Source organism: Equus quagga, chromosome 15 (assembly GCF_021613505.1).
Source record: "Equus quagga isolate Etosha38 chromosome 15, UCLA_HA_Equagga_1.0, whole genome shotgun sequence".
Taxonomy (NCBI): Eukaryota; Metazoa; Chordata; class Mammalia; order Perissodactyla; family Equidae; genus Equus; species Equus quagga.
Window position 1 is genome coordinate 32,965,343 of NC_060281.1, and position 19,458 is coordinate 32,984,800.

The 19,458-nt window shown below is 46.8% G+C and overlaps 1 pseudogene; it reads left to right on the forward strand.

The window, feature by feature from the left end:
- Window positions 1-909: 909 nt before the first annotated feature.
- LOC124227046 (spliceosome RNA helicase DDX39B-like) overlaps window positions 910-19,458 on the forward strand; it is a 28,667-nt pseudogene continuing 10,118 nt past the window's right edge.

Below are 19,458 nucleotides of genomic sequence, written 5' to 3' on the forward strand. Positions count from 1 at the left end.
TAGCTTTATGGTGTTCTATGTGGATGGTTTTAACTGGTCCCCTATTTACTGAGACTTGAGTAGTTTCATCTTTTGCTATTAAAATAGTGCTGCGATGCATAATCTTTCTCTATATGATTTCTAGGCATGGTGATGTATCTGAAGGCTAAATAATCAGAAGTAGGATTGTAGCATTGATAGATATTTTAGCTTCACGGCAGTTATAAGGAAGTGTGGTTGATCTTCATTATACATTTGGGCAAATTTGGAGAAGTGTCGGTTCCACATCACTGAGAATCAGACTTCTCAGTTCCTCACCTCAAACCTGGACAAACCAGTCACTCCTAGTTCACAGTCAAGGAGGGCGGTTCATATTGTAGGTGGAAACTTGAGATGAGCAGAACTGCGGTATCGCTAAAGGAATAATAGACTTGGCTCAGGTTTTGAGCAAAAGACAGCCCAGCTGTACTTCCCTCTCCAGAAACTAAGGAGTCAGCCTATACACTGAAGGAGAGACAGGGGAGGACTCTGGCAATGGGAGGATAGGGGGCATGAGGGAAGGGGTGTGTTCACACCTGTAGCAGCAGAGCCTGATGCACTGAGAGATTCAGGCATATCTGTTACATCTTGCCATTGGGTGGTTTCACAGCTCCTTTTCTTCCCTGAAACATTCCCTTTCCAAGACAGTTTTCAGCTGGGCAATCTTAAAACTCAACTGATAGGAAGGAAGTTACATCTAATGTGGAAGAGACCACATAAAAATGTAGGTATTTTGGGGGGTGGGGAGTGGTGTTCAATCTTTTCTCTTCCCCCATCTCCCCCCATGGGGTGTATTGGAGATCAACTTCCTCCACCCCACCAAAGTTACATGCCCCCACTCAGCCCTCCTCCCGTTCCCCACCCACTTCCTCCCCCCACCTCCCCCAGCCAATGGAGATCATGGATGATGAGACGAAGCTGAGGCTGCATGGGTTGCAGCAGTGCTACGTGAAACAGAAGGATCAGGAGAAGAACCAGAAGCTCTTTGACCTTCTGGATGTCCTTGAGTTCAATGAGGTCAGTTGTTCAAGGTCCAGTAGCGGGATGAACATATCTCCAACTGTAGGAGAAACCTATATTAAGTACCCTTTTATTGAGAAAACCATGTATGTGATTTGAGAGAGAATGGTGGAGAAATTCTCTTACATGTAACTCTTTTAGATGAGAATACAAAGGTCTTTGTGGGGGCTGAGCATGAACAAAGTGGAAACTGCTTTTCTGTTCCATGGCTGGCACCAACAGGTACTCAATAAATAAGAACTTCAATAAATAAACCTCAAAATATGAAAACTCTTGAGGGGTTTAATAAGTTTGTAAAAGTCTCAAAATATCTTGGGGCTGTTAGGTCCTTAAAGTTGTTTGTTTGTTCTTGTGTTACTGACTGAGGAAAAGCCTTCCATCACTTTACCTGTTGTGTGGTTTATCGTCACTAAAAATGACTTTCTGGAATAGGATAGGTTGCTTATGTTTGGTATTTTGATGAGCAGGGATATTGGTCATGGTCTTTCTAGACTTTAGTTCTAATTTTTACCACTTCTTTGAGAGGTGTCCTCATCCTTGTCTCCCAACATATCTGGTAATTTCGATTACTGTTCTCTGCATCTTCTCTGTAACATGTCTGCCGAGGGAAACTCAGAGCCAAGAGAGAGAAGCTAAGTTATATTTAGAGCAGAAGAGGAAATATGTGATGGAGACTAAGAGGAATTCCTTTCGAAAAGTGTAATCACTGAAAACTCTCTCGCCCATAATCTCTCTCATACACCCATGAACATACATCCCCCTTCTTACTCACACACAGAAACTCCCACCCACCCACCCACGCACCCACCCACCCACACACACACATGGTGATCTTGTCAAGTCTGTGCAGCATTGCATTGCCCTGGCCCAGTGCCTGGGGGAGCAGAACTTCTCAGCCATTACCATCCACCGAGGGATGCCCCAGGAGGAGAGGTGAGCCAGAGATGGGGAAGATGTTTTGTGTCCTTGGGAGGAAAAGAGGCCCTGGAGAGAAGGGACTTTCAACATTTTTCCAATTTCCTTTCTCCTGAAGGCTTTCTCGGTATCACCAGTTTAAAGATTCTCAATGATGAATTCTTGTGCCTACCAACCTATTCAGCCGAGGCAAGGACATGGAGCAGGTGAACATTGCCTTTGACTGTGACAGCCTGAGGATTCTGACACCCACCTGCATCGGGTAAGCCCCACACCAAGAAGAACACCCCATTGTCCTCCCCCAACCATCTATTTTCTGCATCTTTGCAACCCTCCATCTTCATCCCTCCCATTGGGTGTCTTCCCTTTTTGGACGTCTTCCAGTTCTATCCTCTGTGTCCTTCCAGGTGGCCACAGCAGGCCAGTTTGGCCCCGAAGGCTTGGTCATCACATTTGTGTCAGATGAGAATGATGACAAGATCCTCAATGATGTGCAGGATCGCTTTGAGGTCAATACTAGTGAGCTGCCTGATGAGATAGACATCTCCTCCTACAGTGAGTATTGATCTCGTGAAACTGGCCTCCCCAGCTCTTTAGATTCCCCTTGTTCTTTTGTGTGTTTGTTATAAATCCTATTACTTAGCAAAGCCTCTCCTGCATAGTGGACAGTTGACAGGTTCATGACCCCCTGGTCTTGATGCCCTGTTGGGATGTAAGTTGACCTCTATATTAGGTCTCTTTCTTTTCTTGTCACATTTCTTTTTCCCACCTTCAAGTCTATCCTCTGAACCCACACACCACATAAACAACTGCATGTATGGGTGCGTGTGTCTCTGCCAACGTCACTTTTTCTTCTCTGTGGCTTTTCCTAACCATGCCGTGTTTTCTGTTCAGTTGAACAGATATGGTAGAGGACTTACCCACCCATTCTGGAATGTGGCAGCTGTCCTTCTTCAGGAGATGAAACCATGGGTAGGAGCAAACGAGACACTACTGCCACCTACCCCTGACAACCCCCAACCCCCACCTCATGGCTTCCCTCCTTTGCGTCACCACCACTCCTAAACGTCCATTTCCTGATTTGTCAGAACTTTTTTTCAACAAAACTAAAAAACACATGCATCTGTGATGTCTGTAAACGCTCCATCTTTTTATTGGATTTGGGGTGATGTTGTTTTCGGGTATAATCCAGGGTATATTCCTGTAAGGACTGTGTGCCCTGCTGTGGGGCAGAGGTCAGTGGGAGGGGTCAAAGTGGGGGATGTGACTAAAAAGACTGCAGAGACCATGGCTCCCTACTACTTTCCAATTTCTGACCATTTGTAGAGGTGTCTTCCATTTTTCTGAGTGGCCTGGAAGAGGCTGGGATGTTTCTGATTGAAGAGCTCATGGGGCTGGTGCGTAATATTTCCATTATTGAAGGGTGAAGTGGGAACTGGTGGAAAGCTTAGGCATCTCCTCCCAGGCTCTCTCTGTGTCTCCTCATCTGTTTCTTCAGCTTCTGGGTCTTGAGCACCAGGGTGTGGGCTTCCCAGGCCCCTTGCTGCCCTTCCAGTAGGGCCTGGGACAGCTCCACCTGCTGCTCCAGCAACTCCTCAGCTTGGGCCAGCTCAGCTGAGGGGGTGGGGCTGAGGACCCAGGGTGAGGGGGACATTGGGGACGGAACATTACCACAGGCAGAGGTCTGAGGCTCTCTGGACGTCAGGAATTATGCCTCTCCCATTTTTGGACCCTATTTAAGGTCATCTGTACTGTGCAGCCCAGCTAGCTTCCTGTCTTAGGTAAAGGCCTCTGGGGGACAGCGATCACTGGCCCAGGGGCTATGACTGGCCTTGGACATGTATATAGGGTTATGGGAAAGAAAAGATTGGCTGTGCCCCCCCCCCCCCCAACCCCAAGAAACAATGACCTCTTAGATGGGAACTCTTCATGGACTGTGCAGGAAGGGAAGCGTGTGGGGAGAGGCAGCCCTGAGGCCTGGAGTGGGGTTGGGTTGGGCAGCTGAGAGTTGGAACTAGGCAACAAACTCCAGGAGTGTAGGAGGGTGGTATCTGCATGCCTGTGATGCAGGATAAGTTTGAAGGGATCCCCTCACAGTACAAATAACCCCCACATGCCCCTCACGACCTCCACCCCCACCCTTGGTGCTGCTTACCTGAGGGCATGACTTCATCTTTCACCAATACCACACTGTGTTGATTACTGTAGCTTTACTGTTAGTCTTGAAGTCAGGCTGTGTGAGTCCTCTGACTCTGCTGTCTCATGGTGTGCTGGCTACTCTGGCTCTTTGGCCTCTCCATATAAACTTTACAATGAGTTCATCAATATCCTTGCTGGGGTATTGACAATATCAGCTGTCAGTATCTAAAATAACTTTCCGGGATTTTAATTTGGATTCTGTTGAATCTATAGATCAAGTTGGGAAGAACTAACATCTTGACAAGATTGAATTTTCCTAGCCATGAACATGGAATATTTGTCTATTTATTTAGTTCATTGATTTCTTTCATCAAAGTTTGGTAATTTTCCTGATATAGATCTTGTACAAATTTTGATAGACTTACACCAAAGTATTTAATTTTTTGTGTGCTACTGTAAATAGTATTGTGTTTTTAGTTTCAGCTTCCAGTTGTTCATTGCTGATCTATAGGAAAGTGATCGACTTTTGCATATCAACCTTGTGTCCTGCATTTTGCTGTAATTGCTTGTTAGTTGTTGTTCCAGGAGTTAGTTGTTGTTGTTGTTGATTCTTTGGATTTTCTACATAGACAATCATGTCGTCTGCCAACAGAGAAAGTTTTATTTCTTCCTTCCCCCTCTGTATACCTTTTATTGCCTTTTTGAAAAAATTTTTGGTCCTGTATTAGCTAGGACTTCCAGTCTGATGTTGAAAAGGAGTGGTGAGAGGGGACATTCTTGCCTTGTTCCTGATCTTGGCAGGAAAGCCTCTGGCTCTCACTTCTCACTATCTAGTATGATGTTAGCTGTGGGTGTTTTGTAGACATTTTTTTTTATCAGATTGAGGAAGTTCCCTCTCTATTCCTAGTTTGCTAAGAGTTTTTATCATGTGTGAGTGTTTGATTTTGTCAAATGCTTTCTCGGCATCTATTGAGATAGTCATGTAAATTTTTCTTTTTAGCTTGTTGATGTGATGGATTACACTCATTGATTTTCCAATGTTGAACTAGCTTTGTATACTTGGGAGAAACCCCACTTTGTTATGGCATATAGTTGTTTTTATACATTGTGAGTTACATTTGCTAATATTTTGTTGTGGATTTTTGCATCTATGTTCATGAGATATTGGTCCATAGTTTTCTTTTTACTCAATGTCTTTGTCTGAGTTTGGTATTAGGTTAATATTGGCCTCATCGAACGAGTTAGGAAGTGTTCCTTCTGCATCTGTCTTCTGAAAGAGATTGTCGAGAATTGTTATAATTTCTTCCCTAAATGTTTGGTAGAATTCACCAGGGAACCTATCAGGGCCTGGTGTTTTGGAATGTTATTAATTATTGATTCAATTTCTTGTACAGATCTAGATCTATTTGGATTGTCTATTTCATTTCAGTTTTTAAAATTATTTTTTGAATAATATTAGTTTGCAGAAGAGTTGTAAAGCTACAACACAGATTTCCCATATACCCTTCACCCAGCTTCCCTTCATGTTAATATCTTACAAAACCATGTCAAGACTAAGAAAGTAAGAAATTAACATTGGTGTAATACTATTAACTAAACTATAGAATTTATTTGGATTTTACCAATTTTTCCACTATTGTCCTTTTTTTTGTTCCAGGATCCAATCCAGGGTAGCCTAATATGCATTAAGTTATCATGTCTTCTTAGTCTCTTCTGATCTGTTGAGTTATGTAGTCTTTATCTGTTTTCATGACCTTGAAAGTTTTGACGATTATTGGGGAGATAATTTGTAGACTGTCACTCAGTTTGGGTTTGTCTGATGTTTTCTCACCATTAGACTGGGGTTATGGGTTTGGGGGAAGAACACCATAGAAGTGAACTGCTCTTCTCATCACCTCATGTCAGGGGGAGCATGATGTCAACATGACATTTATCTCTGATTAAATTATGTCTGCCAAGTTTCTGTAACTTTTCCCTCTCCATATTCTATTCTTGAAAAGTGAGTCACCATGTCCAGCCCACTTTCAAGGGGAGAGAAGGTAAGCTCCACCTCCTGACAGGGGGATTCTCTTGCATCTATGTTCATGAAAGACATTACTTGGAATTCTTCTGTAAGGAAGATTTGTCCCTTGTCCCTCATTTAAAAATTTTCAATCACTTATCTATTTCAGTATGAACTTGATATTAATTTTATATTTTTGGTCATAATCCAAGACTACTGGTATTTTGCTGCTCAAAGTGTTCCAGCTTTGTTCCCAAGGAGCTCTTTCATGTTGGCTCCTGTGTCCCTTTGACATGAACCATTTTGGGGGGAGTTGAACTTCTCTTCTGTCTTTACAAGATGTTCCAGGCTCATCTTGTGTTGTTTCTGTCTCAGCTCTAGGATCAGCTGTTTATCTAAGGATCCCTGGTTCCTTTTATTGGAGAATGATATTTAGAGACTAAGATCTGGACAGTGGGTGCTCATTTCACTTTCTAAAGAGGACACAGAGGTTCTAGAGCCGTCCAAGCTCACACAGGCAAATAGGAGGCTCTCACTTCAGCACCACGTTCGAGTTTGTTCAGTGCAGCCTTTAGGACCCAACGCACTATGGCCAGTTCTCCACACATGCCTCTCTTTGTTAAAGCTTCTGTTTTTTCAGTCTTCAGGGCTTAGACTTGAATAATTTAATTTCTTAATATTTGGTGACTTTCCTAAAAGAAGAACTTTAGTCTTACAAAATTGACTAGAATAGGCAAGAAGACAAAAAAAAGCATATGGAGAAATCTCTTGTATTTTTCTTTCATGTGGAATATTTTCCTCTTCCTGCTGCTGCTTCCATGTCGCTGGGCCTGGGGGAAGGATGGCTCCCTGGGACTAAGAGAGAAAAATGATGATGTGGAAACTTCTTCCTTCGTTGCCTCCCCCAGTTCTTCAGCTTCTCCTCTGGCTGTGCCCAACCGCCTCCCCCACCCCTGGCCCAGGAGCCCTTCCTGCCTTCAGCCTCACCTAGAGCCCAGCCTCTCCACTAGAGCTGCCCCTTAGTGGGAAGTGAGCCATTCCTACCACAGGAGGGCAGAGGAGGAGAGGGAGAGGTCAGAGCCTGGGGCTGTGGGAGAAGGAACAGCAGGAATGACGGAGGTTAGAATAAGAAGGACTTCTGCATGAGGATGAGATGTGAGTGATCAGAGGTGGACTGAGGACATTGCCAACATCTCCATTTAGGAGGGAAGCATTGGGTACAGGGGCAGAGAGCATGGGCAGGACCTGGATGAGATTCACCCCCACCCTCACCCCTGTCCTCTGAGAACATCTTACCCCAGGTCACATCAGGGGTCCTTCAGGCCCAGGTCATCCACCAGGCAGGTGTATCTTGGCTCCTCTCCAGCGAAGACCCCACCAGTGCCCAGCCCTTGTGTGTTTTGTCTCCCCTGTGTCAGGTCCCCATGAGTCCTGAGGCCCCAATCAGCTCCTTCCCTTCCTGCAGCCAGGTCAGCATGGTGTTGGCAGGGAAAGAGTTAAATGCTCAGCCTCTCACAGTGTGATTGCCCTCAGGGTCCTCCTTGTCAGTCACCACGACCTTGGGGGACCCTGGATGCTGGAGAGATGGAGTGAGGTTGGGCTCCACCTTCGCTTCCTCCCTCTTCTCCTAGTCTTCCTCCACAGCAGCGCCTCCTCCCTCCCCCAGCCCCAGGACTTCTGAAAGCCCAGGCAGAGAGGGGGGAAGCCCACTTCTGTGCCAGGAGTCTTTCCACAGTGTGTGCACTTCCACTCCCACTGTAGTTGTAGGGCCTGCTCCGTGCAGAGCCCCGGGTACTTGCAGAAGGTGATCCAGGAATGTTCTTCCTTCAAATGTCTGCGTGGCTCAGTTCCTCACCTGCTTCAAGTCTGCACAAGTGTCATCTCAATGAGGCCTGTCCTGACCACATCATTGAAAAGTGCCACCTCTCCCATCACCTTGCATTGACTGTCGACTTTGCATTGTTTTTTTTTTTTTTCTCTCTCTCTTGTATCACTTTCTAACACACGATGAAGTTTTCTTTTTCTAAGGATGGCCTCAGCATTATCCCCTATTCCACATGTTCCTTTGCAATGTGATCTCGCCATCTCTTATCTAGAGGTGGGGCCTAACTCCCTTCTTCTTGAATCAATGACCAGCTTTCACGACTAGAACATGGAATGGTGACATTGCTTGAGTTCTGAGGTTCTGACGTAAGAAGCCTTGTGGTTTCTGACTGGTCCACTTGAAACACTCCCTCCCAGAACCCAGGTGCTGAGCTGGGAACAGCTAAGCCACATGGAGAAGCAGGTGGAGGAGAACCTAGGTCTTCCTGTTAACAGCCCCAGTGAGCTCCCAGCCAACAGCCAGCATCACCTGCAGCCCCATGATGGAGCCCTCATGAATGTTCTAGATCCGTCGTACCTCCAGATGACTGTGGTCCCAGCCCATGTCACATGGAGCAGAAGAGCTGACCAACTCAGCCCTGTCAACCCACAGAATGAGAGAGAACAAAAAGGTTGTTATGTATTTTAGGACTGTTCCTTACCCAGCAATAGATAATGGGAACGCATCCCATATAATTTATTACTATTGTGATGTATTCGTTTATTGTCTGTCTGTCCTGTCAGACTGTAAGCCTCCGGAGAGCAGCTATTTTGTCTGTTGTGATTAAATGATCCCCAGGCCTGGAACAATGCCTGCTACAGAGGTGCTCATGGAATATTTGTGAGTGAAGGAGTAAATGCTGGGACCACGTTCCTTAGAGCTGAGTCTGAGACTGAAAGGGAGAGTTTATGGTGTTGGTTTGGAGGTTGTCTTCCTCTGCTCTGGCTGCTGTAACAAAATACCACAGACTGGGGAGCTGAAACAGGAGAAGTGTGTTTTCTCACAGTGCTGGAGGATAGAAATCCAAGGTCAAAGTGCCAGGAAATTTGATTTCTGATGAGGGCTCCCTCCTGACTTGTGGATGGCTGTCTTCTCACTGTGTCCTCACATGGCCTTTCCTCTGTGAGTGCAGAGAGAGATCTCTGGTGTCTTTTTTCATAACCACCAGTCCTGTCAGACAGGGCCCCACTCTTATGACCTCATTTAACCTTAATTCTCTCCCTAAAGGCTTATCTCTAAATACAATCACATTTGGAGTTAGGGCTTCAATGTAGATTTTTTGGGGGATACAACTCAGCCCATAACAGGGCTCCCCCTGTGATGTGTGTGTGTTTGGATCCTACCAATTGGTCTTGGTTTCTGGAACCCCTGGACAACACAGTTCTCAACACTGCCCCAAACGCATGTCTTGCCACATTAGCACAGCAGATGGGAGGTGCCTGGCCACCAACTGCTCCAGATGTCTCTTGGGCCAGGAAAGGGGTCTGTCTAGGTTGCGGGGTCATGAGTGACTGCTGCCCGGATGGCAGCTGTGGCTTAGCTGTGGCATGTGGCGCTCTGGGACATCCTCCCCTGGCTTGTGGAGCCCATGTTGTCAGGCTGCTATAACAGAATGCCATAAGTTGAGTAGCTTATAAACAACAGAAGATTATTTCTCACAGTTCTGGAGGCTGAGAAGACCAAGATCAAGGTGCTAGCAGAAGGGTGTCTGGTGAGAACCCTCTTCTTGGTACATAGATGGTCGTCTTCTCACTGTGTCCTTGCATGGTGAAAGGGACTGTGGGCTCTCTTTTATAAGGATGCTAATGCTACTCCTGAGGGCTCCATTCATGATCTAATCACCTCCCAATGGCCCCATCTCCAAACACCATGACATTAGGGATTAAGTTTCAACATATAAATTTTTAGGGGGACTCATTCAGTCTATAGCACCCCCAAATTCCTGGGTAAGTATTCGGGGTAGAAATGAGATTTAGGGCTGGGGCTGCAGAGCTCCTAAGTTCAGGACTTGGGGCAGCAGAGAGCAGGGCGAGAGGAGTCCAGTTTGAGGATCTGGGTGCTGGTGTCACCAGAGAGGAAAGGGATGGGATCCCCAGAGTCCTTGGGCAGCCAGCTGTAGAAGGTGTATTGGACACTACTGGAGATGGGTAGTTGGTTGCCTGGGTCCTTTTGCTGAGATCCTTGTAGCCCCACCACATGTTCATCAGCTGATCCTCAGGGGCCCCTTGGCCTGGTTCTCAAAGAGGAGGAAGGGACCACTGAAGGCTGGAACCACTGGCTGCTTTGGGCTGGCTTCAGACATGGCTGTGATGTCCTAGCCCAGGGAGTGAGAACCTGGAAATTCTGGGAATTTGGGATCAGGGCTGGTCCCTACAAGGGCAGCACAGGCACTTGCCCTTTGCTCTCTATGGTCCAGTACTCAGAAAACCCTCTCCAAACACAAGCCCACAGGTGTCCCCTAGGCCAATCCTTCCCACGCCCCTCCCGTCCCTGGCTCCTTCTTCTCCCCTCCTTGTAACCTCTACCCCTCTGATGTCATTATTTCTGCCCTGTCCTCACTTCCCCTGGAACATCCTCTCCTTAGACCTAACGCCCTGGGGGCTTCTCTCCCCCACCCCCATCCCATATTGTGAGACTCACTGGATTGATCCAGCCCCAGAGGCAGCGGCAGGAACAAGTGATAAGGACTCAGGAGTCCTGGGTCCCATGCTGGGAGACTGAGGGCACCCAGTTTGTTTTGGGGGTCCATTCTGGACCTGGGAACCAGCTGTTATGGCCTGGAGACCTCCCTGTGCCCTGAGGCAGAGTCTACAGTGACTCAATGGGGAGGAACATCTATGTCAGTGTGGATTTTGAGAAACACGTCACAGCCTGAACCTGACACGGGACAGGGGCACCCTGTTGTGTGCAGAGCTCTGTCCTGCTCCTGGGGGCCCAAGGAGACCCTGCAGAGGTCCTGGCTGAGCAGGAGAAAAGGGAGCTGGGTCTTCTGTCCTCTGCACTGTGGCCACATGGGGACGCCACTGCTCTGCTCTCAGATTGTGACTGACCTGCCTGGGAGGGTCTGGGCTGTAAGTTGGTCAGAAATGGATGACCTCAAGGCTGGGCCTTAATGAGGGGAAGAAGCTTCTGAGTAGCCCTGGACTCCACAGGTGTCAAGGTCAGGGATGGACAGGGACTGAAGGAGAAGAGAGCTCAGGAGCCCTGTACTGGCTCTGAAGTTTCCATCTCCTCCCTGTGACCCCTTTCCCAGCCCCTTGAGGACAACACCCGGGAAACTGAAAAGTAGAAACATTTTCTTCTACTCTATTTCTTTTCAGTACTCCTCCTTGATGTAGCAACAATAACAATATTTGTATAAATTTTTCTCAGGAGGATACACGAGGAATTGGTATCATGCTCATCTCTGGCAGGGGACCTGAGGGGGGCCTGCGGAGGGAGGAAAATTTCCCACCTTAAACCCTTTGGAATGTCTCGAATGATCTTTTCAAAATATGTTACACTAAGAATCTCTTTCATTTGCAGGTCGCTTTCCAGTTAACGCCCAGTTTACACAGATGAGGCCGTGTGATGGGCCTGTTACCACCCACAAACACAGGTTCTTTACCCACCACACAAGAGGGGCCAAAGGAAAACTGAAACGCCAGGCTTATGGCAAGGAAAGGGCTTTTATTTCCGGTGACATGAGCCGGGAGACGAGAGTGAGCTCTCAAATTTGTCTTGTTTTATCTCATCTTCCCAAAAGAGAGGAGTTGAGGGGTCTTAAAGGTTGTGAGGAATGTGGCTGCTTGTAGACAGGCGGGAGGAGTCAGTGCCCACAGGCCTGCATTAGGCCTTGGGAACTGCTCCCAGGGAGGAGGAGGAGATGATAAGGAATCCAGGTGGGCGACCTTGGCTGTTTGTCTCCATGGCAGATAGTGGATTCTGGAGCCAAGGATCCCGGGACTAAGCAGGGAAGGAGTGCTTTGGTTTTAATCCCATATATGCTGGATTTAATGTAGGGGAAATGATATCAGGGCCGGCATCAGACCAACATGCAGGCCCTTCACTGTGTGCTCCTCCAGCATGCCCAGGGTGTTCACACTCAGAGCCTTCACTGCTGTTCCCCTGCCTTTTCAGGCAGCTCTTCCCTCCCTGACATTCTCTCCAAACGTCCTCACTGAGAGGCCCTCCCTGCACCCCCCTGCACGTGGCACCTTCAGCCTCCCTCCACCCCTGCCCCACTTTGCCTTTGTTCACACCCTGTTCACTATCACACGTTTTTACATGTGCTCATTTAATTGTTTATCGTCTGTCCGTCCTCTAGAATATGAGCTTCATGAGGACAACGATGGGGGTTTGACTGTTCACCGCTGTGTTTCCACTGCCCTAGAAGTGCCTGGTTGTTGATTTTAACAATATTTGTGGGGCCAGCCTGGTGGTGCAGTGGTTAAGTGTGCACGTTCAGCTTCTGTGGCCCGGGGTTCACCGATTCGGATCCCAGGTGCGGTCATGGCACCGCTTGGCAAGCCATGCTGTGGTAGGCGTCCCACATATACAGTAGAGGAAGATGGGCATGGATGTTAGCTCAGGGCCAGTCTTCCTCTGCAAAAAAAGAGCAGGATTGGCAGCAGATGTTGGCTCAGGGCTAATCTTCCTAAAAAAAAAAAATTCGTTGAATGATTGAGTGAATGAATGTGTGAATGCACACGTAGACTGACACACTCACAGACACACACTGCCGGACACCAATGCAAAGACATTGTCAGACACACTGACATATTCATACACAGAACACACATACACACATTGGCACACACGGACACAATTCTCACACACGCACACTCTTGAAGCCGAATTTTCATTCCGTGTTATATTGTGAGCGTTTTTCATGTCATTATACATTGTTATTTTAAAAATTTTATCCAAATTATTGTAAAAAATTTCAAACATACTTCAAGTTTGAAAGAATAGTACAATGATCATTCTAGTTTTAATCATCTTAATATTTTCCTGTATTTTCTTTATGTATGTAATAAATAATATGGCTATAATTTTTGCCAAAATACTTGAAAATCACCCGCAACATCATGACTCTTATACCTAAAGAGTTCGATATTCATCTACTAAAAATAACCTTTTTATTCAAACTATGTTATTACACTGAAGAAAATAACTATATTTCCCTAATACTCTACAATGTCAAAATAATATAAAATTCTTTTAATTTTCCTCCGAGTGTCTTTCATTTGGAGAAGAGGAGAGCTCAGTGTTGCCTGTGCCGTCTCTGAGGTTTCCTTCTTCTTGCACCCTCTCTCCCAGCCCCTTGATGTCAACACTCCAGGAAACTGGAAAGTGGAAAGATTTTCTCCTGCTGCCTATTTCTCAGTTTTGTGAATAAAATCATCTCTTACTTGGGAACATCTCAGTGTCTACATAATATTCCATAGTGTGGACATGCACATTGGGACTATTGAGACTAGGAGCACAGCTGCCCTAGGCTTTCTGTCCCCCCTAGTAGGACAGAAGAGGGATCCCTGTGCCAGGGGTCACACGTGGTGGCCCAGAAGTCACATCTCCAACAGCAGGTGTCAGGCAGACCTGAGACCAGGTGTGAGCACACTCGCCTCCCTCAGGGTGGGAAGAGTGAACATATGCACATCCTATAGGCCCTTGCTCTCCTTCAGGCGCTCCATCCCATAATCAGGGGGTCACACAGGGTGGCCCAGAAGTCACATCTCCAACAGCAGGTGTCAGGCAGACCTGAGACCAGGTGTGAGCACACTCGCCTCCCTCAGGGTGAAGAGTGAACATATGCACATCCTCTAGACCCCTCCTCTCCTTCAGGCGCTCCATCCCATAATCAGGGGGTAGAGAAATGGTCACAGACTAAAACCAAGACCCAATCACCCCCAGCCTCCTTATCTCCTTTGACAGAGTCCAAGTGAGAGCCCCAAACCGCTGCTCCTCCTCACCTTCATCTCTCACAGACTCACCCTCATTATCTGCCTTGAATCCACCAGGACTAATATCACTATGTCCTTTCCTCTGTTTGTGTCAGTCACTCCTGGTCCCCCAAATATCCTTCACTCTCACCTCCACAAGGCTCTGTACACCCCTCTTCTGTCTCCTCTCACACCCCCTCACCAACTCCTGAAACCTATCTACCGCGCCCCCTGCAGTTCTCAGCCCATGATCAGCAAAATCTCCAAAGACCTCTCTCACGATGTTCCCTTCACATCTCAGCTCTGACAGAAACCTGGGTCTCCCTGAGGACATGGTTCCCTCTGGAGTCCTCTCCCACGAGGTGTTTCCTCTCCCACAGACCTTGTATCCCTGGACCTGGAGATGAGTGGGGCCCTTGCTCCTCATTGCTGCTCTCAGACCTGTGTTCCTCCCTTTTTCCAAAAATCTTCAGATGTGAATCTTCTGTCATCAGATCAGCGCCCCCAATCCCCTCACTGTATGTGTTCCCTATGGACTTCCAGACCATGCCCCTCATTCCTCCACTCTTCGGGCCTGGCTCACTGTCACTGTCTCCAGCAGTGCTATTGCCTTGATCCTTGGTGGTTTCAGCATGAGATGTGGTAAGCTGAATAGTGGTCCCCAAAGATGCCCATGCCCTAATCCTTGGAATTTATGAATAGGTTGCCTTACATCTCAAAAGGGATTTTGGCAATGTAATTAAGGCTAAGACAGCCCTGGTGGTCTAGTGGTTAAGATTCGGTGCTCTCCGTGATAGCCCAGGTTCATTGCACAGTCAGGGAACCACAGTACCTGTCTGTCTGTTGTCACACAATGGCAGTTGCATGTTGCTGTGATGCTTAGAGCTATGCCACCAGTATTTCAAATACCAGCAGGGTCACCCATGATAGACAGGTTTCAGTGGAGCTTCTAGACTAAGACAGACTAAGAAGAAGGACATGGCCACTCACTTCTGACAAGAATTGCAATGAAAACCCTATGAATAGCAGTGTGAACGTTGTCTACTACAGTTCCAGAAGGTGAGAGGATGGCTCAAAAAGACCAGGCAGGGTTCTGCTCTGCTGTACGCAGGATTGCTAGGAGTCAGACCAACTTGATGGCACTAACAGCAAATTCAGTTTAAGGACCTTAAAATAGAGGGATTATCCTGGTAGGGAGATTATTGTGGATTATCTGGGTGGGCCCAAACAAATGACATGAATCCTTAAAAGATGAGAATTTTCTCTGGCTGAAATCAGAGTGATGCTCTAGAGGAGACGTGGCAGAGGGGAAATCAGAGAGGTCTCAAGTGGGAGAAAGACTGGTGTGCTGTAGGGGCCCATGTTGGAGGACTGAAGAGATCCTCTATGGGCTAAGAGTGGCTCCAGCTGACAGCCAGCAGGGAAATGAAGACCTCAGCCTTACATCTGCAAAGAAGTGAATTGAGAGAACAGCCTAAACCAGCTTGGAAGTGGATTCTTCCAGCCTCCCCAGTAAGGAACACAACATGCGACACCTTGATCTCAGCCCAGTGAGAACCTGTTGGACTTGTAACCTACGTAACCATGAGATAATAAACGGGTGTTGTTTAAGCCACTAGGTCTATGGTAATTTTTATGGCAGTGATAGAAACCACACAGCAGAGAGGATGCTCTCACTCCCTGACCTCTCCTCTCCCTGAACTCCTCTCCTCCATGACCTCCTACTCGGCTCTCCCAGGGCCCCCACTCCCTTGTACCCCTAGACCTTGTAATTGCCAATAACCCAGCCCTTCCAGAGTTTCCATGCTTTCCATTCTCTGATCTCCATCTCTCCTACTCATCTTCTTGCAAGGTGGCCTAAGGAACACTGGTAGTATTATTTCATCATATATTTTTCATATATCGCCTGGAAATTGCATTGATACCCACAGCATCAATCATGTCCCCCTATTATAGTGGGGCATTTAGAGGCCAGGTAATAAACGGAGTCCTTGACAAAGTGTGGCTCAGAATGAGACCCAGACCCACCCAGCAATCATCCCCCTTCCTTGATTGCATAATTGGAAAGGATATACTTGACAGTTGAAATAACCTCCACACGGGGTCCCTGGTCTGTGGAATAAGGTCTCTCTTTGTGCTGTAGACCAAGGAAACCTCTGAAATTGACCCCATCTTGGTCAAATCAGAAATGATACTGTGTCCCAAGGGCAGGCATTGTGGAGGTTTTGCAGGTATTGTAGGAGTTAGCACCCCCATTAGAGACCTGATGGATGCAGGGACCATTGTGGTGTGGCCTATTATCTCTAGTTAATTCAGCAATCTGTCCCTGTAGGAACCAGATGTGGTCTAAAGGATGCATGAGCTACTTCAGACTCAACCAAGTAGTGGTCCTGATGCAGCTGCTGTGCTGGATGTGATGTCACTGCTAGAGCAGGTTAGTGAGGCCTCAGGCACACGGTATGTGGCTGTAGATTTGGTGAGTCTGCTCTTTTTTATTTCTGTTATAAATGTGGACATGGAATGATTAGCATGCATACAGAAGGAACAATAACATTTATTTATGGTTTGCCTCAGAGCTCTTTTAACTCTCCATTCTTCCATGATATTGTTTTAAGAGATCTGGACCTCCTGGACATCACATAGAATATCACGTTAGTTCATTTAATTGACAACCTCATGTTGATTGGGATGGATGAGTAATGCTGCAGGCCTGGTAAAGCATGTGCACTCCAGAGAGTGGAAGATAAACCTGACAGAGACTCAGGGAGCGGCTGCCTCAATTCGGTTCTAGAGGTCCAGTGGTTAGGGGCAATCAGGGATGTCCCCTCCAAAGTCAAAGACAATCAGGGCATCTTGCATCCCTCACTGCAAAGAAGGAAGCACACTGCCTGGTAGGCCTATTTTGTGTTCTGACAACACATTCCACACCTGGGTATATTGTGTGGCCATATTCCGGGTGACGTAGAAGGATGCCAGCTCTGAGTGGGGCTTGGACATGAAAGGACACTGCAGCAGTTCCAGGCTGTGGTGTAATCAGCCACCGTCCATCAGACCTGATGGTGTTGGAGGTGTCAGTGGTGGAAAAGATGCCGTGTGGAGCTAAAGGCAAATACCAGTGGAAGAATCGCATGCTGGCAGCTGGGATTCTGGAGTAAGGCCATGCCATCCACAGCAGAAAAACGTTACCATCCAATCCTTGGTTTCCGGATCACTGAAGCGTTAGAGGCATTCGTCAAGTGAGGAAGCCACAAGGGGAATTCCCCAGGTGGAAAAAAAGAGAAAGCAAAAGCCACCAGACGGTCACAGGGAAAAATCTCAAAGTAGTTTCCTCCAAGTCGACTAGCCACGGGCAGAGGCTAGGGTCCCATCTGGGTCTCCAGAATTGATAGTGAGCAATGGGCTCACTCTGCTCACCACCATCTGAGCCAATTAATCACAACGAGTTAGGGATCACGAAAGGAAGTTTAACTAGATTAGATTAGCCTGTCAATCAGAAGATGGTGACTAATGTCTCAAAAACCCATCTTCAAAGATTACAGAATCTTGAGGCAGTTATATAGGGGAAATGGGCAGTAATGAAGGGGTTTCCTTCAGGCATGACAGAGCAAAGTTTTAATTTGTCAAGCTATTGGGGAGTACATATGTAAGTGGAGGCCATGAATGAAGAGAGCCTGTGAATTTGTTTGGGGTAGGTGCAGAGCAGTGAGTAGTCACACAGAGGAGGGGCTGGGGCCATTTAGCATCACAAGATGGCCTCACTTAGGCTCACTTACAATCCCCACCCACCCCTATCAGTAGTAACCCATAATCTTATGGTCAAGGGGGAGACAGGGCATCGTACTTTCTTGAGCTACTTCCTGCTGAATCAGGACGTCGTACGGGGACCATAGCAAGAAAAAGAGTTACTGTCCTTTTGAATCCATCAGAGGCGTCCCTTAAGGGAAGCTGTTGTGTTAACGACTTGATCAATTTGGAGTTCATGGCAGATAGGCATTTAAGAAAGATTAATATCGAACTGTAAGAAGAAGGGTTAGATAGACGAGTTCAAAGTTTTTTCTTTTTAAGACATATTTTAGCTCTTGAAGGGGTTCTGCCACCCACTTTCCCCTCAATCCAGGTGGGATACTTTCCTGTGAATTGGGGGCTGCCTTGATCCGGGACTGATGTATCCAGGGTTTTATGCCGGTAAGTTTAGTGATGAGTGAGTGGTGAGAAGAATCTCAAAGGGGCCCATGCATTTGAGTGACAACTGGTTTTTGGGTCCCTCATCTCTCCAACTTTTCAGCAAGACATGATCACCAGATTGGAAGGTGTGTAGTAGGATGTCAGACAGATAGGCAGACCTATGAGAAGCAAACTCCTGGACAGAAATTAATACAGAGCTTAATGATTGAACATAATTAGTAATTATAACATTCGTTAAAATGTTCAGAGATTCAGTCCCAGGGGAAGATGGCTGAAGGGTCTCTCATATAGAATTTTGAAAGAACTCAATTTAAGTCCACTTCAGGGAGCTGCTCTAACCTGTAGCAAGGCAAGGGGCAGTGACTTATCCCAAGTTAGTTGTGTTTCCGGGCAGAATTTGGCAATGGTCTTCTTAAGGGGTGATTTATTTTCTCCATCTTTCCAGTTGATTGAGGTCTCCAAGCTGAGTGTAATATCCATTGGATGCCTAAGGTACTGGACACTTGTTGGGTTATTTGGGAGACAAAAGCTGGTTATCACTCTGCAAGGCATCAGGCAGACCAAACCTAGGGATGATTTCTTTTAGCAGCATGTGAGTGACTTCTGATGTTTTCTCAATCTGAGTGGGAAAAGCTTCTACCCACCTGGTGAAGGTGTCCACAAATGCTAATAAAAACCTAAAATTCCTAGCTGCCCGGGGCATCTAGATAAAGTCTATCTGCCAATCTCCAGCAGGCCAATTTCCTTTATGCTGGGTGCCCAGGTGTGGGGGACTGGAAGTGGTCTTGGGGCTGTTCTTTGCACATATTATGTAATATTTTGTCATCTGTTATATAGTCCTTGGTAAGTGAGGCCCTATGATGTATGTTTGGGACCCATTAGATTTTCCCTCTGGTGGCCATGGCAATGTATGATAGTTACCTGAGCAGGCTCATTAATAACACCAAGCAGTTTCAAGATTTTAGGGCCATGTCTGATTTCCTTTTTCCCTGCTGTTGAGTCCCCTTTCTTTCCTTTCAGATTGCTTCATGAGTACGACTTTTTTTTTCTCCTTGAGCTAGATGTAGAGCCCGCATGAGGGTGATTATTTTCACCTTTTGAGCCGATGTCCCTGTGAGTAGGGCTTTGCCTCTAAAGTCTCTTGTAAAGTTATGACTGTGTACCCTACATGTCTCTCACTTTGATCCATGAAGCTGCTGCCATCTGTGAAGAGTTCCAAGTCTGGTTCTTCCAACAGGCAGTCCAACAAATTAGGTCAGCCAGAATACACTGTCTCCATAACTTGTAAGCAGTCATGTTCTGAGGCTTCTGATGTCTTATTAGGGAGCAAGGTGGCTGGGTTTAGGGAAGATGATACCTTTATCCATACATTTGAATTGTCCAAAAGGATG